General features: G+C 38.9%; 1 long non-coding RNA gene across 3 annotated transcripts; it reads left to right on the forward strand.

Annotated features, from left to right (window-relative positions):
* LOC108146997 lies at positions 1-22,565 on the forward strand. Of its 3 annotated transcripts, none has more exons than XR_005977255.1 (7): positions 1-413; positions 5,313-5,808; positions 5,868-5,932; positions 18,927-19,193; positions 19,267-19,330; positions 19,380-19,427; positions 19,494-22,565. It is a non-coding gene; the product is annotated as an uncharacterized LOC108146997 (long non-coding RNA). The 3 variants fall into 3 exon arrangements; XR_001774505.2 differs by having other exon boundaries at positions 19,288-19,330; positions 19,494-22,564; XR_001774506.2 differs by having other exon boundaries at positions 5,343-5,808; positions 19,288-19,330; positions 19,494-22,564.
* The last annotated feature ends 81 nt before the right edge of the window (positions 22,566-22,646 follow it).

Here is a 22,646-nt window from a genome sequence, read left to right on the forward strand (position 1 = left end):
AATGCGCGCATCATGGGCGAGAGTGGGCGCGCAAGGCCGAAACAGGTTGCCACACGATGGGTGGCGGTGGGTGGTTTTCGTATCCGTACACGTATCCACACACATATCTATATCCACAAATAACCCAAAGTTGTGAATAACCCAAAAGTGCGTGCCCCTGATTGGGCCAAGGTAGGAGTATCGTTAGATCAACAGCTCCACACGACATGAGCAGACACAAGAGTGCCAAAGTTTACACTGTCACGTGCTTGTCAACCAACGTCTCGGCGGCTTTATAACGCCCATGACCCCGGGCACGCTGGAACGATGAAACGCTGAAGCTTTACAAGTGACCCCCGGCCGCGTGGACTTTGCACCCGGTGAACGGCAACTGCTGCTACCTGAACTACTTGAAGTCCCCACAGCGCTTTCATGTAAGTATTGTTCAGTCAACAATTGCGTGATAGTGCTCTAGATAATCACCTATCATTGCGGGGGTGCTGATTCTGTGCCGAAGTTAGGATATTAACACAATTAAAAATAAAAATATGTAAAAGACATATTATCATTTAAGAATTGGTACACTTTGTAAATAAATAAAAACATAAAGAGTAAAAGAAAAAAAAAACAAGGATTTAAATTTTAAACTTTGTATTGATGTTGTTCTAATAATACTGAAAACCTTAAATATAGCCAATTAAATATTTGCATATAGGAACTCGTGAACTTTCATAAAACCACTAAGGTAAATTATATTTGACTAGTCATGAATAGTCGCAAAGAGCTCTCAATGAAATTGTAATAAAGCGGGTAATGGTTAGTAATATTTAATATATATAGGTATATAGGTACATAAATAAATTTAAAATACTAGATTTATAAATCCATTGGATAATTGTAATCCGATTTACGTTTTTTTTATTACTTAAATATTTTTTGCATAGACAAACACAAGTAATAGATATTTAAGACTTTAAGACATCAATTCGTGACGAAAAGTAAGCTCCTTCAAAGGTGCTGGACCAGCGGACTGTAGCATATGTTTCCATTAGTTTTCCTTGACGAGCTGAAAATGCCATGCAATGGGTTTAAAAAATACCTGGCGCAGCGCCTAAGAGTTTTCTCTTGCGCTCGTTATTTATATTTTTTATTCGTATGATGAAAAGCCACGCAACTATGTTCGTCGCGTGTCTGGGACCATAAACAGAAATTGTTTCGCAAAACGCCTCCGTCGCTTTTGCGGGCACCATCGACATTGCAAAATAAACCTGCCCAGCGAGAGAAACAAAAAATTATCATGGGCAAAATAATCGTATTCATAAATAAATATGCTTTCCCATTTTCCCCGCCACCCAACCTCTTGCCCATCTAAAGCATATACGATATGTGGTACACCCTTAGCCTAGGCAGCTATTCATCAGCGCATCATGTTTAAGCGTTCGTGGCGTCGATGATACAACCGATAAGAGACCAATTTCGCAATTGCGGCGCTGGAATTTTTAATTAGTTCAAGAAAGCCGCAGCCGGCTGTCGGCCAGGTAGCACGGCCACCACACTCACTCTTGTTATGGCCAAAAGGTGTAGAACCAGTCGAGAACGAAGTAATATCCTCCCAAGCGCACACGAAACGCAAGCGAAATTTGCATACTGCCGCTGCGATACTTTGAAGGTCCGAGGACGGTCATAAAATGTATTAAACTAAAGTATGTGTTAAGTGCACATGTCACAGGTCAAATTCCCTAGTGTTATGATTTATCTTTTTTCCGATTTTCGTGAGGTTTTGAATTTAAAAGAGGTTGAATGGGGTAATATACAAATTCTCTAATAAATACAAAAATAGACTTAAATCTTTGATTGTTAGGACATTATTAATTTTCTTGGTTTCGTTAAGACTAGATAAAATAACTTAAAAACTTCACTGCTTTACGCCAAAGTGAAATCATAACTGTTTTTAACTTTCGAATTTAATTTCGGGCCAAAATTATAATAACCATAATTGATTCCTTCCTAAGTTATTCACCTTTTTTTGCCTTCAAATATAAATGCATAAAAATAATTACGAAAACGTTATTATTTTCCCTCTGCTTTTCGTATTCTAAAAATTAAAAATCAACCTCATTATTTTTAATTGGAATTAATAGATCAACGAATTGTAGATGAATTTCCGCACTTGCATTATTTTCGCTTTAAACAATATAATTAGGGTCCCAAAAGTTAGCATGCAACAATTTTGTTTAAATCGTTCCACTTTTTTTCTACTTAGACCTTCCTTGTTTGCTTTGAGAAACCAAGCTAATTAACAGTTTTGTTTTGGTCTTTATGTCCAAAAGTATTTTGTTTCCGATCGCGAATAAGTACGAATTGTTCGTGCTCATACGCTCGTAACTAACCGACTGGCTAGACTCTGTGTGCGGTTAGGAAAACTTGGCGGTTACCAGCGAAGTATGGAATAATTAAAAACAATTCAATTCGCAATTTGCACCATAATAAAATAAATTACATATTCATTTATGCAGAATATAACCGCTAAACTGCAACTGCAACAGCAACACCGCAGATCGGCGACGGCCAGTTGGCCACATCCACGTCCACGTCCACGTCCATATCCACATCCACATGCAAGCGGATTGCACTTGGGTGCAGTGGAGCAAGAAGTTGGACCTACACGAAGGGTCGTTGCCTGCCTTTGGCTGTGGGAATGGCGATACCTTACGTACTCGATTGATTGTTCCAAAATAGGGAATATACCATATATTGGATTTTGGCCAGAGAGAAGATGAAATACCTATATTTTGTAAACGCCAACTTGACACGCTCCTGAGTTTTGGGTCAAATTTCTACGCTTCTGTGCGAATAAAATAAGGCCACCGCTGAATATTCATAATCCAGTCTAGGAACGAGTCTGCTTTGTTGTGTGGCATGCAACTATTTCTCGCGTTCGACTAAAATAGAATTTGTTTCATTTGATGGTAGACTGAATCCACCGTCTGACAGCCCTCCTCCCATATGCCATATGAATACTTTTTAGCGAAATGAATTTTTATTTTAATGAAGAGCGCCACTGCACGCACATTTCTTCGGGAAACCTTGTTAAGTGTGTAAATTATTGAGAAACATTGCTAATTTTTTTCCAAACAAACATAACTTATTAATGCTTTCAACCCATTCTCACCATTAAATGTGGAATTTGTTTATCGCAATAATTATTTTGTATGATAAATATATATTAATTTATTTATTTTAATAAGAAGCTAGGAAACACAATTACAACTTTTTATAGTATAGTGTATTGAACAGTGATTTATTAAATAATGTATAAGGTATCTTTGAAAACTAAAACCAAATTAAAAAAAAATCTTCCCCATTGAGAAAACTTCAATTCAGTTTGTCAATCGTTGGGTTACCAACTGAGACTCTTTCTAAAAACCTATCCAGCTATGAAAAGACCAACTATAACCTGGGGGAACAGGTTTAGTTTATGGCTTTTAGGGGTCGCTTTTAACAGGAGCCACCGCTACAGTGAGTGTTTAGCGTTCGTGCTGGCGATTAAGCTGTTCATTCGCTTGGCACGCTTTTTGTGGCAACCCCTTGACTGTTATTAAAAAATACCAGCTTCCAATTGCAGGAAGTTAATGAAATGTTTTCTACAAAACATTCTTATATAATGTCTTTATTATTATCCATTGCTACTCATAAGGGTGATAATTTATTTGTCATTCAACCTTTCATAAGTTGAAGGGATATTTTTAATTCCCTAGAAGGTTTTCTTAAACACAAATAGATAAACAAATATATTAATCCAACTGATATTTTAGAGCACAATAATAGATTATTCCTAAAAGCTTAGTTACTTTGAAATTAAATTGATTTAAATATTTCGCACGGATTACATTACCGGAAAATGAGCCTTTAAATTCCTTGAATTTCCTGCTTTAAAAATGGGATTCACCGTAGTCGATTATTTGCGGACTTTCCGGACTTGCGGACACTCTGATGCCTGATGTCCGTTTGCCAGGTGGACTGGGCGAAATGGAGCTGCGTCCGCAAAGGTCTGGCGCTTGCGGATGAAGAACAGGGAATTTATAAAAAAATGTGAGTGCTTTCATTGATGTTGGTTTATCGGAGGTGGCATTCCCCGGCTTTTTACATTGTATACTGCCCATGAAGTCCAACCTTTTATTTAAATGTTAACAATAAAAATGAATTTGCATTTATTGATTTTCGGGCAGGAGTGTTGCTGTGGGGGCGACAGTTTTAAAAGAGGTCATATCCATATCCACGTAGGGGATCAGCCAACCGGTTTTTTTCTTTGCTGCTGAGATTGCATTTTGTCTTCTCTTTTTTTTTTGGTTTTTGACCAGACCACCTTTAATAAGCCTGTTAGATACGCCATTATTGTCTTCAAGTTGGCCAAAATGAAAGGAACACATACGCCAGCACAGACGTAATAAAGAGAGAGCAGGAGCCGTAGATCCTGCAGTAGCCGTTTGTTAAGCCTTTGTCTAGCAGCCATTTTAAGTGCCATAAAAAACTCCAAAAGTTGTAGGAACAATGTAGACAGCGTGTTTTCATTTTATGCGAATTAAGCTGCCACTTGAACAACTTTGCCTTCACCAGCGACTGGACCGCCGAGACCGACACTGACAACAACAACGACAAAAGCAACGGCAACAACGACAACGACGACGACGTCACTGACAGCGGCAGTGGCAGTCCACATCCAACAACACACACGAGGCACATCCACATGAGTGTTAGGTACACACGATTGTTCATATGTGGATGGACTTTATAGGGGAAGAGCCCAGATTTTTTACATGTTTCAGTGCACGAATTTGAAGCTAATCTAAAATTTCACGTTGTTTTATACCAAAAAAGTTAAATTTTTAATAACAAAATCAGGTACAAACGTAAAACTTTTCCACTAAAATAAAATACTTTTCAATCAAATTTAAACATTAAACTATATTATTCCTTCACATTTTAAAAACTATACTATACTACGCTTTTCATGTTTAGTTTATAAGAACTGTAACTACTGAGATCATATAAAATAAATAATTTGATACTTAAAGCATATATATTGAATTTAAAATAATTGTAAGTGTTTAATAAATAATATTCCACGTAATATGTTCTGTAGTATATTTATTTTTTCAATAAAATAATTTTTTTGAAAACTACGTATAATATTTAAAAATGGATGTTTTTGAGTGAATGCATTAATTGTTAATAAATTTATATATATATATTTATTTTAATATTAAGTTTCAAATCCATTTCAATTTCATCCCCGAATGTTAATTTATTTTCTACCCCTATGATCATGGCAGAATTTCGCTAAGAACTGGAAAATATTGCAGCATACTTTTAGGACGACGCCAGGACACGGCCTGGCAGCATTTCCTACAGGGCACGAAGGACATCCTCGTCTACATCAAACGAGAGCGCCCACAAGGGATACAGTTGTTAACGTGGCCAAGGAGCAGCGTCTATGGCGGGGACAAAAACACCAACATGGTTGCCACGAGTGTCGCGAAGGACGAAGGAAGAGAAACGAGGGCTGCAGTTGAAGGAGCAGAAGCAGGGCACTTTATGTGCATATAATGTCCGCACACACACTGAGGGACGACCCTTCGAGTACAGTGTCGGCCAAGTTGCGGGGAATTGTTAATATTGTCTGGGCCTGTAAGCAGCATTTACATGCTGGCAGACACCACGTACTACATACGTCCAGGCTGATGGACGAGCTCCTGTTTCTGCTCCTGCTCCTGTTCCAGCTCCAGCTCCAGCTCTAGCTCCTGCCCAAGCGGATGATGCCGGCTTTAAGTAGGCCCGCCCGGCAACATAAATTGTTTTAAAAATATCCACATGCTTGCATTTTGCAGATGTTGAATTAACCGACCAGACTTTCATTAGAAGCAAAGGATGGATTCAGTGCAGGAGTTTCAGGGTGAGTGTTTGCCATGTGTGTAGCATAGTCCCGAGTACATGGGCTAGGCTTTATACATTAATAGGTGGTGCAATAAGCACAGGCAGGCTCTTTTAGGAAAGTAAAAAAGAAATAAATATTTTGCCCTTGATGGGATAACTTTAACTTATTGCCACTTTTAAGGCAACAAAGGGGTATATCATTAAAAGTAAAAACAATTGATCCAATATTACAAACCAAGATTTAAACGCAGATTTTCAGAGAATTAGGCCACAAGCCCTTTAAGATATACCTATTAAAAATCGGAAGTCTGTAAAAGAAGTTATGGACTTAAAACTTCCGGTTTTTGTCACTAGTTCCGCAAAGCCATTTTTTGGAATTCAAAATTACAAACCATGTTTTAAACGCAGATTTTTAGAGATTTTAGTCACATGTGTTTTAAGATATACCTCTTAAGAATCGGAAGTCTATGGAATTAAAACTTTAGGTTTTGGTAGCTGGTTCCGCAAAACTATTTTTTGAAAATCAAGAAAGGGGTTACATCATTAAAATTCCAAAAAAATCGATCCAAAATTACAAACTAAGATTTAAACGCAGATTTTCAGAGAATTGGGCCACAAGCCTTTTAAGATATACCTCTTAAGAATCGGAAGTCTGTAAGATAAGTTATGGAATTAAAACTTCAGGTTTTGGTAGCTGGTTCCGCAAAACTATTTTTTGAAAATCAAGAAAAGGGTTACATCATTAAAATTCCAAAAAAATCGATCCAAAATTACAAACTACGATTTAAACGCAGATTTTCAGAGAATTAGGCCACAAGCCTTTTAAGATATACCTCTTAAGAATCGGAAGTCTGTAAGATAAGTTATGGAATTAAAACTTCAGGTTTTGGTAGCTGGTTCCGCAAAACTATTTTTTGAAAATCAAGAAAGGGGTTACATCATTAAAATTCCAAAAAAATCGATCCAAAATTACAAACTAAGACTTAAACGCAGATTTTCAGAGAATTAGGCCACAAGCCTTTTAAGATATACCTCTTAAGAATCGGAAGTCTGTAAGATAAGTTATGGAATTAAAACTTCAGGTTTTGGTAGCTGGTTCCGCAAAACTATTTTTTGAAAATCAAGAAAGGGGTTACATCATTAAAAGAGAATTAATTTAGAATTAATTAATTTTAGAGAATTAAGTCTTAGGCTTTTTAAGGTATACCTCTTAAGAATCGGATGTCTGTAAGAGAAGTTATGGACTTTAAACTTCAGGTCTTGGTAACTAGCTTTGCAAAACCATAATTCGGAAATTAAAAAAAAAAACAATCCAAAACTACAAACCATGATTTAAACGAAGATTTTGAAGGAACTAAGCCACAAGTCTATAAATACATTACAAATCAAAATCGGATTTATGAAAGAAATGTTATGGACTTACAACTGCAGGTTTTTGGTCACTTTTCACATTCAGCTTCATATATACATGGAGCTTGAATCCACTTAAAACGATAACTTATCCGATATATTTCGATTGAGGCAGCACCACACTTCAGTAGTCGATTGGACACGGCCTGGCAGCCGGATTTCGTCCTCAAGCGTCTTAGGTACTCAAATAAAAATAATGATGCGAGAGTAAATGAGATGCTATTCAATTCAAATGGCGTGGGATGCATGTGAAATTATACGCACATGCGAAGGTGTACGTATGCCCATATGCCATTTCAAATCCAAATCCATATCTATGTGGATGGGTTCGGCACATGTGAGTGTGTGGAGTTCGCTGATGCAGGGTGTATATACGAGTGTGGTATCCAGAAAGTAACACACATGGATAGCTCGCTCATTTACCGCCTATACTGTCGCCGGGAGTCATTCGTCAGTCAATCCGTCGTCCTCCCATTTTCCCGCTCCCTCAGGCATGATGTCCTTGCTGCCCGCCGTGTACCGCTCCGCTCCATCCAGGCATGTGCGCAAAACCAGCGCACATTCGTCAGAATTTGCATTTCAATTCGAATGTCAGGATGACGGAGCGTTGAATTTGGGTGGCGTTGCCATCGGAATGAAAATAAATCACGCTGCTTCACCGCATAGGCAACTGGGAAATGGGGGATGTGGAGATGGAGCTGGAAGCTGAATTCTGCGGAATGGGAACGCACCACAAGAGCAAAACAGAGCCACCATTAAACCAAAACAGACCCCGGGGCGTTCGTTTTGGGGATGGAACTCATTTATTCGCATTTTTTGTTGTTGTTGTTGTTGTTGCGAATGCGAAAATGAATGTGGAAACTTTTCCGCCATCATTTTGAGTGATGTCAATTAGATTGATTTGATCAGCGAAAATATGTGATTTATCAGACAGCAACAGCGCCTGGGCGGCCCCAGGACATTCGTCTCATCGCCCCCAAAAACGCAATCTACATACATCTACTCCTGGTGGCCATATCCCGACCACGGTGCGTATGAATATCTAATGTGGCACACACGTACGCAATCCGCTTCATCACTTGTTCGTTCGTTCATCTACTTCATCAATCAGTCATCTAACTAGTTCTGTCATCCTACGTTAGTCGTCTGGAGGGGCAAACGCAACACTGTCTTTAGGGTCCAGTTTTTGGTAAATAAGATTTTCAGGGTCATTGGAGTGCTTTAAGATTTGTAGTTGAAAAGAACTTTAAGAAAATGCAAGAAAATGGCTTAGTTAAATATTTTGATTGAGTTTTTATTTTTCCTTATGATTTTAATTGTGAATTAAAGAATGCACATCCATGTTGAATTTCTTAATATTTGTTAGCTTAATAATATTTTAATAAACCATTTAATAACCTGTCAAAACAAGTTTTCTACCGATTTGCGGTCATTAAATAAAAGCCCCAATCATTTTCCGATGGAATTTCACCCACTATATTATTTCCAAATTAGTTAGGCTAACCCAACAAACGCCCGAATCAAGGCGAATAACTTGTGTTATGACGACCATAATGTGGGATATTTGATTAACCGCTTTCCACCGGCCTCGTTGTGGGACTATAATATAACAACGTATCCGGCTGGCGAATCACTTCGCCAAACAAAAGCGGCACGTTACTAGCAACGCCTACGATATTAATAAACCATTGGGCGAAGCACTTGCGGCGCCGCACAAAGCAAATAAAATAAATCAAATCGGAGAAAAGAAAGCAGGCAAATCGCAATCTGAGTGTGTAATGGGGGGAAAACAAAGGGGAGTCCCCCTTTTATTTCTGTTTCTTTTTTTTTTTTTTGGCAGCCCAAAATTTATGCGCGCTCTTTGCCCGGCCGCTCCCACGCAATGTTCCAAAAATTTTCCGGGGATCGGGGATTCGGGGATTGGGAAATCGGGGTACTGGGATCGGGAACTGGTCCTGCGGTTGCGACGGGTTGTCCCTTTTTTCGGGGGTGGCTACATGTGTCAATAACTCATTTTCAAATGGAAATAACATCGAATAAAATTCGCGCTTCCTCTAGCTTTTTTTATTCCGTATATACCCCTCCTGCCATCGAAGTGCCAGTGCCATGTGTGTCAATCCATTTATACTTGTGTTGGCCGTGGTTTGGGCCACGCCACGGCCCCTTTTGACTGATGAAATATCGTGACAAGCAGTATAAAAGCTATTAAAGTCGAGTGTAGATGGCGCTACTTGAATTTGTCAAAATGTCTTTTTACGCGCAGCCGGCACAGGCAAACGAATCAAATACACGCCTATGGCAAAGTCGAACCGCGAATACCCCTCCCCCACCCTAAAAGCCACCACCCACCCACAAAAAACACACACACACACACACACATACGTCATGGGGAATAACGGGTGAAACTTTGATTGATGCCGTTGTGTCACGCAGGCGCGCATGTGGCTAATGGGCGGTCGGCGGCATAAAAAACCGTCGATATTTTAGGAGAAAGGGGACGCAGCTGGGGACGCCGCAAATCAATTGAGTGATGTTGCCAATTTGGGCATTGTTCGGGGCGCAGATTTGGTGAGCTATCTTAATCGAGCCCCAGTCGCTTGTTTTAGTGCACTTGCAAACTGCAGAACAGCTTGTAAGAGGTGCACAAAAAGAAAAGTAAACTTGTTCAGCATATTTGTAGTCTAATTCAAAAACCCAAAAAAATAAACGTAAATTTTAAATTTTAAACAATAATAAAAAGGTGAGAATATGGAATTTTCAATGAATATTTTTTTTTAAGGCTTACAATTTTTAAAATATGTTAAGCACAAAGATGTCTTTTTTGGCAACCTTTCCACTTCTAAGAGAGACATTTAAGGAATATTATTTTACAAAAATTGAGTATATATTTTGCTGCAAATGCAAAGAATGAAATTTTGAAATTATATAAAATAGGTTCAAAAGAGTTGGAGCTAATAAACTCACTGACCATAAATAGTTGATTTAATTTTCTCAACGTATACCTCTCAGTAAACTGTACTGGTAATTTTCTCCAGTGCAGTTCCCCGCTGTTGTTCAAGTGGCGTCCACAAATAAACGCGCGCCCCAAATGCATCAAAGTAACGAGCTCAAGCTGCGCACCACAGCCAGTCCTGGTCAGAAGGAGTGCTCCGAACGGGGATGTCGCTGGAATAGCCACTCAAATGCCCTACAAGCGACTGGCGCCTGCAGTTGTGATATATGAAATTAACTTAATAAAGCAGTGAAATATCGCCAGTGAATGGAACGCGATTCGCAAGACGCGATCAGCGGGCGCTAGGCGACTTGCTGCGACTCCATAAATTGTGGCACTTTGGGGGTCAGCGTCAGCCAGCGCCTGAGAGATGTGGCATCCCGCAACACCTAAGGTGTCCGCTGGCTTACTTTGGTCACAGATATTTGCTGGGCCTGTGGAACACAAGTCATGAATGTGAAGGGCTAATTAGGAACTCTTTTGGGAACTTAATGGTTTCGACTTAAAGATACCTTAGTTTAAAATATCTAAATAACCTCACTAGAACCGATTGGAATTATGGTGGTGATTCGTTTCTTAGGATTTTCTAATTACGTATTATGTTTACGAATTTTGAGCAGTGAATTTAGGAACTATTTTTGGAACTTTGTTTTTGATTCAAAATACACAATAAATGTAAGCAAAGAATACTTAGATTTTAACTGTGTATTTTCTATTCATATAAATAGTAAAACACCATTAAAAATAGTTTTATTTTTTGAGGGGTTTTTAAAAATGTAAACTTCTAGATCAGAATAAAAAATACAAATTTGCCGATGAAATAAATGGTTAAAGGCCATATAAGAATAAGTTGTTCTTTTATAATAAAATCGATCCTTTAAGAAATTATAATCTTACTCTTTCAACACAAATTGCTCATCCCATCTTAAAGAACCTAGAACTTAAAGTTTTATAGACGAGGACTTATCCCCCACTTCGATTAAAATTTTGCATAAGAAATATTTAGCCGACTTAATTCGAAATTCCCCCGGGAGTTTAAGCTGTCGAATTGCATTCGAAGGGACCCCAAAAACCGATTGTGGGGGTCTGGTCACCACAAGAGTGTGTGTGTTGTGCTTCGATGATGGCATTGTGCGCCATTGTTCAACGGAGCCCCATTGTCTGGGCTAAATTAAGCAAACTTTGCATGGGTGCCTTGCATAGTTTCGTCCCAAATCAATTCACCCGGAGCCGGAGGACTCCGGGATCTCTGCCCACCTTATCTCCGGCCTCCTCTCCACTCATCCCCTGCCGCTGCCCAAAAAAACAGAAGGATTTCGAAAGACGCACCAGATATAGAACTCGCAACACCCTGCCGGCCTTAACTTTTCACTATCACTGTGCCGAATATGCCGTAAGCCGTAAGCCTGCCCGTGAGCAGAGCGCAATAAATTACGTTAAAGACGCCAGGCCCAGGCCCATGAAACCAGAACCAGAACCAGACCCAGACCCAGAAATTTGCATTCCATGCGACACCACCCCATCGACGGAGTCGGCACACGCATCATCATAATTAATAAGAGACAATTTGACAATGGCCCTTTAGCGTTAACAGCGATATTACTTTCGGTGGCAAAGTGAGCAGCCGCCGGAAAAGGGAAAGCACACACACTACACTCTACTACACACACTCGCCGGATGGAACACACCCCCTTGCCATTTTGCGCCAAATTAAATTCAACCTCAATTGAGGGGTTAATTTCTATCACCAGGCAAACAAAAACAAAAACGCCCAGCCCGCAGACGCTACGTGGGGTGGCCACGAAAAAGGGGGAGTGGATGGGTGGTTGGGGGGATGGGCTGGAATGGTGGGTGGATTGGAAGGTCGCCCCATTATCTGCATCGAGTTCCACATAGAAAATCATTACGGCATTCGCACCATGAGACGTATTCAATTTGAGTGTCGTTGAGCTCTTTATTACGTTAGTGTGAAAGTCGCGTGCACCAAAAGCACAGCTGTACACTGGGAATAAACTAATATGACTCTTAAGTAGAAAGAAAATTATTTAGAGCTGTATTGCTATAATAGTAAACAAAAGCATTTATTTAACTTCAAACTTTTGTATTATTTCTTATGAAGCCTTAAAATTGTTTAGCTTTTAATTTTATGCTCACAATTGGAACAAAAATTCTAATTTCGAGTTTGTGATACTCGTGATTGGTCATTAAATTATACATTAATTAGAAAATCATTCAAAAATAAAATTATTTTTGTATAATTTTTTTGTTTGTGTAACTTGAAACTTAAAACTTTAGACTTATAAGCTTTTTCAACGCTAAAACATTAGGAATGTGGGAAGCTTAGAATAACCCTATAGATACAACGAAATGACAATTTACAAACTGGGCAAACAATAGCAGCTAATAAATGTTAAATTTATTTATTTTTGATTTGAAAACAAAATGTTAATAAACTTATTTGTCATTTTCTTGCTATGTGAAAATGGCAAACATTACCATGAATAAGTTTATATGGAATTCAAAGATGTCCTTCCCTTTTTTTTAATTAAAGAACTTGTAATTATTTTGTGTGTATCGTCCTGGGCCATCGCATCGCATCCCCGGGCACGGGCACCACCTCCTGCCCCGCCCCCTTGCGCCTTTTGGCATTCATTCACGGTGCGTAAGTCACAGCAACAACAATAACAGAGCCGGGCGTTTGGAGGAGGAAGTGGAAGTGGAAGTAAATTGAAAGCATGCTGCGCGGCCAGAAGAGGACTTCTCCTGCAGCCCTAGCCCTAGCCCTAACCCTAACCCTTCAATTGGCAGTGCCACGAAATCCATTAGCAGGCAGCGTGCGGCGAGGAGAGAAAGCCAAGAGCCAAGAGCCAGCAGCCAGCAGCATCGGGAAAGCGGTGACCATGAGGCTTTAATGCACGGAGCGTCCTGCCTCGCTTTCGGTTAACCATGGGCATGCCACTCCACTCGATTCCACTCCTGGCTTTCAATCTCGACGAGACTCATAAACATATGCGCCTCACGTCGTTTGGCGTGAATTTAATGTGGCAGCGATGGAGTAGACGACACCCCCAGCAGCAGGCTATAGCTTTGGCTAAAAGACCCAGACCCAGTCCCAAACACCCGACTTCAGACAGACGGTTAGCCGTTTTTTGATGAGGTTACTGACTTTGGCGAATTAACTCCCACTATGGCCCTGGGCCTGGGGTCGCTGGCGAACCGGAAACCACTGCATTTTGTTGGCCCAAAACCGGGGTGGCACGCTTCAACGCCTCAGAAAATCTCAGGGGACACTTTAGCAGTACAATGCAGCATTTAGATAAACCGAGACTTTAGAGCCCTTTCGACTTGGCCGGAATAAATGCTGAAGTTCGCAGCACAGTGCACAGAGGCTGGGGTGGCGGTGGCGGAAATCAATCCTTCTTCGCGGGGGTGCGTTCTTGTAGCCAGATTAGTTAAATAGTATTGCGATGGGGAGAATTTGTTTTGCTCATTTAATTGAAATTAATAGCTGATACAATTAGGGAGAAAAAATACAATTAAGGAATATATAAATGGTTTCTGATTTATTATTATTTTTTAACATAATTATTATGATTTACTGAAAAAAGGAAAATACAATTAGGAAAAATATAAATGGATTCTGATTTATTTATTCTTCAACGTTATTGTTGTATACAACAATTATTTAAAACATGAATATGACTTACAGTCCATATTGCATACAGGAGAATATATACTGAAAAATTTGTAGACTTTTTATTGCGAAGTATGCCTTGTTCAGATATAATCTTAACAGGTTATAACTAATATATATACAAAACCTTAACATCTATAAAAATTAAGTCAATAATATAACTTTTCTGATACAAATAAAATTGGGAGGACAAAAAGAAATTACAAATTAGCCAAATATTAAATGTTCTTAATTTATATATCCTAAATCATATTAAAATTTGGTTTAAAGTTTTTTCAAACGACAGATTTATGAATTTCCTAATTTGTAATATTAATTATTTCTCTGATATTAACTAAATCCCTTATTATTATTATCTTTCTGGGGAAAATTCTGTTCTTTATAAATAAAGTAGTACAAATCAGAAATAAAACTGGATAACTCCGTTTGTTATTTGATTAAAATATCATAATATTTGCAGATTAAATATTGCTCTTTAACGATAATAACAACCCCAAGGAAAGCATATTTATATCACAGTACTTCCAATCAAATTAATCACTACCAAAACCCCCTCGCAAACAAAATACTAACTAAGTCAACATATGCCACTAAGCGTGGCTGTTCTTTTAACCACATTTCACCGGATTCCGGCCCACCGATCTAATCAAACAATCAAACAGAAATAATCGGGCATATCAAAACCCCACTACAAGTGCCCCGAAATCCAATTGGGACGGCTCACCGATGCTAGCTGCCATAAATTTTATTTATTTATGTGTGCACCGTTTTGTTTTCCGCTCTGGTCTGGTCTTGGGAACGCGAAATGGGAAGGAGTAGCATATCGGGCCGAAAATCGGCCATGAATATCAATGGGGGGAATTGTGCGTCATCGGCACGCGCCGGCTTCATCCGATACAGTGACTGTGTGGCTTAGCCTTGCCTTCAATCTTGGCCCAGACGGTCGTCCTTCGGCGGATTTTGGTATTGGGATTGGGACTGAGGGTGGGTCTATTCAGTGGGCCATTGATATTGTTTTTATCAGCCAGACGAGGGACTGGCGACCTGGCCGCGGGCCTTTAGCACTTGTGCTCCTGATGCGTATTTAATTTTATTTTATTTGGGATTTCTCGCAGCCAAGGGGAAGTAAATCACGGCAGTCTTGGTATTTTGTTCCAAACCCAAATCGGAAAGTGTGGTCCCTTTTTTTTGCTGGGGTGGTGGACCAGGAGTCGATACCGACACTATAAGCATATGTGTGCAGATGTGTGTATTTTCCGGCTTACACTTGTCCCATCCAAGAAAACGAAGAAAACAGGGAAAAAGTGACATCGAGTGCTGAGTGTTGATTGCTCGTCATTGGCACATAAGATAAATGAGTGTCTACCCTCGGCGGTAATAGCAACAGCAACAGCAGCTGAAGCTTTCGTATTAAATTCATGAAAGTTAAGTGCTTGGTAATTGATGTTATAAAATATTTATGACAGACAGCCCAACAGCAGGCAGTTCCGTTGGCAGAACAGGTAGGCGAATAACAGTTCATACCTTTTTAAGTCGTCGCAGTCGTCCTGAGTCCTTCGGGCGGACTGATGGCCAAAGTTAGATTTGGCTCTAATTGACATTAATTATTTAAAAGGACGTCGTGCGAATCCTTCGACCTAAGTGCCGTTCTTTGCCCTGTGAGCCCTCGAAGCTTACCAAAAAAAGAACCAGCGTTAAATAAGTTAAGCAATTGGAAAACGTCTGGTGTTCTACCTACAAAAACTTGCTAGTGCAGTGAGAATTCAAGGCAATTGTAACTAACTATTCTGCACACAGTCAAAAAGAATGTTAAACAAAAAAAAAACGGATTCGTAAAATTAAAAAAAAAAATGTATTTTATTTAATGAATTTTGAAGGGCAAAATGTATATTATTGCATTTAATAAGGCCAAAATAAGCTATTAAATTAAATATTGAATAAATTTAAACTGAAAACATTGATGGCACCGAAAATTGAATTAACAAATAAAACATGATCTTAGGTAAAAATTTTTAGTATTTGAATATATTATTTTAATTTAAATAAATCGAGAAAAAATATTTATTCGTGCTTTCCTATAGGAATATAATTTTTAATTTACTCTAAAGATAGTTATAGGGTCTCTTACTTTAAAGTGTCATTCTGATGGTCCAATCATCTCAGTGTACTCCATTCATTTCGACACCCTAGCCAGACGACACTCAGGATTTTGGCTTGGCTCACTTGACCGGGCAAAAAGCATCGCCCAACTGATAATGATGCTGTTGGCGACTTTGTGTTTGCTCATGCCGGTAGCCTTGTGCTTGTGCCCTGGTCCACAGTCCTCGGACCTCGATCCTTGGTCCTTGCAGGGGCTGGCTTTGATGTTTTGCCAGGATGATGAATTATATTTGACATCTATGTGCTTGGCCCCCGCTACTCGGGTATTAACATGTGTGTACTAGTCAGGGGTATGGGAATGAGTACTCGTGCATGCGCACCAAAAAACCACCCACCGGTCCACCCACACTCGTGTGATGAGAGCCGCACTTGGATATGTTTATTTTACTGTCAAAACATTAAAGTAAACTCCCGCCGAGGCCGCCGCACAGGGTTGATTGTTATCAGGGGGCGGTGTCAACAGCGGTGGGTATTTCATCGAGGGTGGAAAACCCGTTGCAGTCACGTGGTCCTTTTGGCCACCTTCAGTTTGACTCCGTAGACAAGTCTATTTGCATATGTTGACGGCATACTCTAACAGATCCTGGTGGATTTCCTGCTTAACGGCCATGGCCATCACAACCCCTCTTTACACAAAAAAAAAATAGCCTACACACATGCGGCTGGCTGTGTGTCATGCCTTTTTGACAACTCATAACAATCACTCATCATAAACAAAGTCACGTTTTTTATGTGAGAAAGTTGCCTGGAAAAATATAAAATAGATGTGGACTCACACAAATTGCAGGTGAAACTGCTGCTCTGGGGCAAAATCCCCTTGGCTCATGAGTTAACGACTTGCCAATTAGTTAATTAGCGAACTCCTGCTGCGGCCCTTTGACGTCTTATCCTCTTGATTCCTTCGGCTAGTCACTCATTTATCTATGCAGGCAAGGGCAGCCCGAGCTCAAGGCATCTTGCGGTCAATTAAAACAATCCGCAAAATAATTGCCAAGAAATTTATTCGCTTCATTAGCTTGTTCAGCCAATTCAGTGGAAAAGAAGAGACAGGCGAGAGTTAAGTGAACCAAGTCAGCCAGAAAATTAAGTGAAATAATTAAAACTCAATCGGGATCTATTAGATTTGTGTAGCCTTTGGCTTTGGCTTTGGCTTTAGCATTGGCTTTCGGCCACGGCCCTTGTCAGCAGTCGAGGGATGAACATAAACACACAAATAAATTTGGCAGGACGGCAGCTAATCTCCCAGCAAGGGGTTAGCCCTGGTGTAAATGATGGGGTTGAAAGGGTCCGGGATGGTTGAGGATGGTTCAGGATGGTCCAGGATTTGAAAGTGCAACAATCGCTAGGGCTTTCGACTGACAACGACCATTTATCACCCACGCAGCATCTTTCATAATCAGGCTGGCCTGGCCTGGTCTGGTCGGCAAAATGCAAATGACTCAGTCTGCGGCGGAGCTGCATATAAAGGACCCGGCCGCGGCTTTTAATTTACAACGTCCTACGTTATACGTTATATGTATATGTATCTGTATCTATACGTTCACGTACACGTTCAGCAGGGTCCACAGCCGCCATCTTCGCCACAATGCCAGACAAAAGGTCGACACGTTCCCATTCCGACCGACTTAATTAATTTATGCACTCATGGTCGGTCGCAATGCATCGCGGGGTCTCTTCGGGAAAGGGGTTTGGGATCCAGGGATGAGATGCCCAGTTTAGTCGGTCTTCAGCCAAAGGTGGACTTCATTTCTGGGGCTCGCTCTCTTCTTGAAAACCCGCCTAATTTTAAAATTAATGAGCGGCATCTTGATGGCCGATGGCAGCGATAAGCCCCATGATTTTGACTGTCCCAGAGATCCACTGAGAGCCCACGTCCCTGCCGCTCGATCACAGCTTAAGTAAATCACGTGTTTATTGGCACTTCACTTACGACACCGTCACCAGACTATAGGAGAAAAGGAAACCCCTTAACCCGAACCACAACCAAAACCAAAGTCAAAACGAAAACGAATACAAAAACCAAAATGGCATCACTCTATAGGGCCTGCACTCTATATTTCCCCGGTCCGATCCGTTGGGATCGAGGTATAGGTATAGGGATCGGCATCGGCATCGGGATCGGGATCGAGGAAACCGGACCGACTGACCAACGTCATTAATTAGCTGGCCGTGAAGTGTGGGGAACGAATGGAAACCGACGTGTTTATTTGGTTTGTATGCCCGTTCAACAGCCCAAATGTATTGGGGCTTCATTTAGGAGTTCTTTTGTTTTGAAAACTTTGCCGCTCGGTACAGCCATGCCTCGAATATGAGACAGATTATAATTAACTTTCAGAAAGTATTGCATTATATTTGACAAGCCGTAATAAACAATATTATTGTTAAAATAATTGATATTATTTAAATCAATTGACCATGAAATGGAAACTTCGAAAAATTATTTTTTTGATTGTTATCTAATTGAATGAAATAAATAAAAATGCCCAAGCTGGCGAAAAAAGTTTTCTATCTATATTCGGTAATTTTAAAGTGACAGAAAAAAAGCTGTAAGAATAAAAAGCATTAGATACAACATTATTTCATAGTCATTTGTTTGTTTTAAAAACAGATATTTACAACTGATATTTCTTTTTCTCATGGTCAAGAATATATATGAGGACATCTATTTCAAGTCATCACTGTAGTCAACTCGTTGTGTCATTTATTTTGTTTGACCGGAAACTCTTTATCTTACGGTGAATCTTCTTGATATTTCAGATGTGGAAAGCCCAAATGCCGATGCATTCTTGATTCGTGACATTAAGACAAAAATAAACTTGATTTTGGTATGAAATTGATTCATTCATTTTCAATCCATTGAGTTAGATTCTTATCCGATGGATGAGTCGGGGCAGCCTCAGCACATCCAACTGTGTGCACATCCAACAGGTAGTCAAACCAGACAAACTGTCTCCACTTGGAATCGAAGTCTTTTCCTCTTCTTTGCTCTTTTAAATCGTAAGAGTACAGGAATTTCGAATAGAGGTAAGCATATATTTTCATAATTAATGATTTCATTTTATTTCAAGCCAATGATGGATTCGGCCCAATAAAAAAGGAACAATTTCTTTTATTTTAGAAACTCAGGCCAAAAAGCTAATTTCGGATCGTTTAAATTGCGTGTAAGTAAGAATACAATTTCTTGAAACAATCATTAAAATGTTTTTTCAGATTTCAGAAGTCAATCCTGGCTGCAAAGAACTCCGCTGAAGCTATACGGTTTGTGTATCATTTTATTACTGACAAATTTATTTATATTCACTAATTAAAATTATTATTTTACAGAGCTTCTACCTACTTCCTTATCTGCATTCTTATCTTCAATGGACCGGCTCGAAACAATTGGACATTAATATTAACAAAACAGATAAAATTTGTACACAATACCGTGATACTGTTGTAACTTAAATATTTTTCAATATTGTCCAACAAGAATTTATTGAATATAAATAGATGCACACTGTATAACTATTCTAGCAACAAAAATCCATAAAATCAATTTTTTTTACCGTAAAGTATACTTTTGACTTAAAAGATTACAAAATATTTCTGAAGCTATTTTTAAGTTCTGAAAATATTTGACAATTTTACTGAAAATATGAAATTGAAATAGTTTTTTTGCTCTCTGTCTCTTCGATTTAAAAAAACTCTTGTTAGTTTATAGTATAATTAAACTTCATGAAAATAATGTTTACACTTTTTAATTTTTTTTTATCAAAATATGTAAAACGAAATATTATTATTATTATATTATTATATTTAACTTAAAAAGAACCAAATTGCAATAACTACATTACAATAACGGATTATAAAAATAGATATGTTAAAAAAATCATGGGTAGACGAACAATTTTAAACGAAGTATTTTAAAACTGAATATATAATCTTAATTTTATGCATTGTTACCTTGTATTAAAAGGCGATTACTGTTATAATTATAAACGCATTCGTTTTAGGATCAAGCAAATTCAATACAATGCACTTAAAGAACAACACAATAAACTTAAAACCAGTTATGGATTTAAGATTGAAAAATCAATTAAAATACTTAAATTGCTATGTCAGCACCTTTAAGTTAGTAAAAAATATAAAAAATATATATAACTTTCTATATACGTACAAGTTTGGTTAGGCGAAAAGTAATCCACTTTTTTTCGTTGATTTTTAAAATAATAATATAAGTTGTGCATTTTTTGGATTTTCTTCACAAATTTCTTTTTATAATACCACTGTTATTTTTTACCTAGTAAAAACAAAATTAGCAACACTTTGTTTTTATTTCGGTTGTACCAGAGTTAAATTATTCTTAAGGGGGAATAAATAAAATAACTGTTAGGATACAATGTTTTTTAACTGCTAGCTGCAAAAATTTCCACATGATTAACATTTCTGTTTGTGTTGATCCCTTAGACCATACGTAAAAAGTAAAAATAAGGGAAAAAACAAAAAAAAACTTTCAAACTTACGATATGGCTTTTTTTTTTTTTTTTTTTTTTTATTGTCGCCGGAATCGTTCAGGGCCATCTGAACATAACCGGTCGTTTAGAGGATGGGGTATATATGGTACATATGGGATATGGCTAAATTAAATTTTGAATTCATAGGCTTTACTTCGCTTAGTTGAATGCCGATCACGCATACCAACGACCAAAAACTACATTTTGTTTCAGCCCAAGAGTATGCTACATTTTCTGTAATCAAATTTGTGAAGCATACTTATATGTTTAATTATTGTTTGGAAAACAGCTGCTTGATATGCATGACTGAAACCAGTTTATGTGCTATATGGTATTAGGAGATTCATTAGTTGCTAATTTATTTAATACTCAATATAAGGCAGTTCAGAAGGCAATTCTTGACTGATTTTTGGAAACTCCTGTTATGGTTACGAAATGAAAATGACATTTATAACGATATCTTTTTATGATATCCTATAAAATAAAGCTCAGATAGGATAACACATTTCTAATAACATATGTACTAGGGGATAATAATAAATACCCAGCTATGGCACTTAAATAAATTAGATTGAGTTGTTTGTTAAGTTACAAATATAAATTATATATATAAATATTTGATTAAGTCTTTGCGACTCTTAACGAAATACTTTTGGAATTGAATGCGAATGCTTTTTCGATATATCTTAAACCTTGAATATTAAAAAGACAAGCAATTTGTGAAAGAACAATGCTCAATCACCTTAATATCCACTATAAATTTGATCCATTTATTGTGCATTGTTATAAGTCATAATACCACAGCCCAAGCTTGGGTCGCCAAAGGACGGCTGCGAATATATTTATTGTTTTCCGCTTACTACCTGAATACGAATTAGCATCGAAACCATCCCCCGTCCACCCCGGCCAGAATTTATATACGACTATACGAATATACGAAAGTAATGTCTTGAGCAGTCGCCGGATCGTGCCCCATAAATCATGCCAAAACTGAGTTCAGGCATAGAAAGTCAAAGTAAACAGCGATCACTTAAAGTCATTCAAGCATTTATTTATGTCAAAACATTGTCCGCTTAGCTGCTGCGAACCTTTTGGCGAGGGACTGGGAATCGGGGATCAGGAACCCAAGGGGTCAGTTGGCCAGTCGAATGTATAACTCAATTATAGGCGGCTGTGTGCTCACCTCACAGCGGGGTGTCGGCGCATTAGCCACTCCTCCATATCTTCCTCCGATTTTGTCCTTAACTGCTAGACGATCGCACAATGCTCCTGCGGCGATCGGGGTCATTGCGGTTTCGGGACCGTCTCCCCGGAATCGGAATCTGCAGGACCAGATAACCGGTAGACTAGACTGCATAGATGTCATTAGAAGTCCGGCACCGATCCTCAATGAAATCGGTCTCTCTGCAGCGGGCTTGTCTTTATTATCTGGGAAGGGGAGAACTAGGGGCGATAGGGATTCTCCTATTCCTGTGTGGCCCGCATGCGCAATCGGATAGCACATTTTGCCCACGACCGACCGACCTCCAAGGCCCTGTGTACATGATTCGGTTTAACGAGAACAATGTTCTTGCAATCCCAGCCTTGGCCACACCGCAGTTGCTTCGTTGGCGATCGCCTTTATTCTGGTGCTTTCTGGGGCAGATCGGAGGAGGATCGGGTCGCGTCCGCTTGAGGGGTAACAACTACACGATGGCAGCGGATCGTGCAAAACTACAGCGACGGGCTGGCAGGTGGCGCCGGCGCCGATTCGAATTTGAATATGAAATGGGAGAAGGGCTCAACTACTTGCAAATTTGTATTGTCCCAATCCAGGCATAAGTGAAGTTCTTAGGGACACTCAGTATGGCTCACTTTAAAGCACTTTTAATAAAAGCACATCGAGCATGCATGCAAACAAATTTAGAGCTCTAAATGTTTAGCATTGAAATTTTAGAGTATTATATTAATAAATAATTGAAACTATCATTGAAATTTTAAA

Source organism: Drosophila elegans, unplaced genomic scaffold, assembly GCF_018152505.1.
Source record: "Drosophila elegans isolate 14027-0461.03 unplaced genomic scaffold, ASM1815250v1 contig_208, whole genome shotgun sequence".
NCBI lineage: Eukaryota > Metazoa > Arthropoda > Insecta > Diptera > Drosophilidae > Drosophila > Drosophila elegans.